Genomic DNA, 2,120 nt, shown 5'->3' with positions numbered 1-2,120 from the left:
CCCAGCAAATTGGGCGTCATGCATTTCTTTTTTTCATACCTAGTTCTCACAGTAATGCCTGTCTCTCTTCTATACTCCTCCAGTCCCTGATATCAAGGCAAATCCCCATTGGTGATGACCAGGTCTGGCAAAATTTGTTCTAGGCCTTCTGCTGTCTTTATGACATCTCCATATTCATGTGGTAGACCCCACTGGTCGAGCAGGCATGCCACTCCACACATCTACAAGATGGCTGCCATCCTGGGATTTCCCCCACTGACCTCATCACTTAGGTAGCCTCAACCTTAATTACACACTTCAGTATCCACTGCATTATCCAAGCCACAGCCATTATGCCCCTCAAAGCTTGTGGGGTGAGAGCACCATGTCATCATTTCCTCTGCCCACACTCTCCACTCACCCAATTTTGCTTTGGTCATTTGTGTCCTTTCCCATACCAGAGACATCATCATTGCTCTTCCCAAACTACTCCTTGGTTTTGTCCTATCCTGATGATTATGCGAATTGTACTAAAAATGGTTTCAGAGGAACTAAACTCTAGGTTGTCAGTATTGTGCAGCCAGCACTTTTACCCACTCAACCATCCTCATAGTCTGTACTTTATAAAATTTCTCATAGGAACATTTTCAGTGCCTTACTCATCTTAATATCTTATTTGTCCCTGTAATTAATTCTCATGATAGCAACCTGACATCATTTCTTTCTCTTACTGAAAAGGCTTGCTTTAGATTTCCCCAAGGGATACAAAGAGACTCTGGGAAGATCTTTGCACCATCAGAGATACATGCTGCATCAATGAAACTCAGTCATGGTGAGTAGCAATTACAGATCACAAGAGAACAGGTGGGTCAGCCAGCGCAATCAATGAGGAGGTGAAGGTCTGATGCACTTGGGCAACTTTTTAACGTTATTTTTAAAAGACTCAGAAGTCACAGAAAGATACCATAGTACTGATTTTCTAAATTTTGAAGTATATCAAAGGGTATGTCCTAATGATCATTGGATGAGCAATTATGGAGTGATTGGGAAGGAGCACATTTAACTGACTTTGTTGGGTTAATGAATTGGTCTAAAATACCTTCTCACACCAAACCCTTAATACCGGGCTTATTTCTATCATGTTTATTAAAGTTGGGATTGTCCTTCCTTTCTAATATAGAATTGGAATTGTTTGAATTGTTGCTGGATTTTCATGCTTGGTTAATATGACTTTCTATTTCTCAATAAGCATATGTGATAGTTTGAATGAGAAAGTCCCCCATAGGTTCCAAGTATGTGGAAATGTGATCCCCAGTTTGTGATACTCTTTGGGGAGGATCATGGAACTTTTAGTAGGTGCCCTTTTCTGCAATTGTCCATTAACATGAATGGGCAAAGTTTAATACAGGAGTCCTGTCCAAGAACCCCAACTCTTCAAACTTTTATTCTCTAATCTTAGGTCATTTGTATCCTTCTGTGTTTGTGGTTCTCTGTTGCATTAGGTAGCTATGCTAATGAGAAATTAGAGGTTCATAAGTGATGCTTAATGTTCCATAAGCCTTAGGTATAAAAGTTCCATTGTACATGTTTCACTTAGGGTTGGGCAATTACTGCTGGATGTGGAAGACCTGATTTTCTTTAAGAGAGGAACTTTAGATAGGCTGCTTAGACCTCAACGGTTGAACTTGTACTGAGTGACTACAGGGAAACTAACTTGCCTCGATAGGCCTTAACACAAATGGCATAATGCATGAAATCCAGTGGGGGGTGGATTATGGGAGGTGTCAATGGTTAAAGGGGCAGGAAGATGATTACAATATTCTGTACTGGGGCTGGAGAGATGGTTCAGCAGTTAAGAGCACTGTGTTAACCCATATGTTAAGTAAGGCCCCGGGTTCGATTCCTAGCACCCACATGGCAGCTATGAACCGTCCTTAACTTCAGTTCCATGGAAATCCGAAGCCATCTTCTGACCTCTGCAGCATTGCACAACACATTTGCACTCACATACATACAGGCCATACACTCACACACATAAAATAAAAATAATAAATAAAATATTTAAAAAGATATTCTGTGCTAAATACAGAAAATTCAATAGAAGTATACAAAATATAAGTAAATAAATAAATAATAAAAAT

This window comes from Nannospalax galili, unplaced genomic scaffold (assembly GCF_000622305.1).
Source record: "Nannospalax galili isolate Female #2095 unplaced genomic scaffold, S.galili_v1.0 scaffold1203, whole genome shotgun sequence".
Taxonomy (NCBI): Eukaryota; Metazoa; Chordata; class Mammalia; order Rodentia; family Spalacidae; genus Nannospalax; species Nannospalax galili.
The sequence above is the reverse complement of the archived record's forward strand: the minus strand, read 5'-3'. Positions refer to the sequence as shown.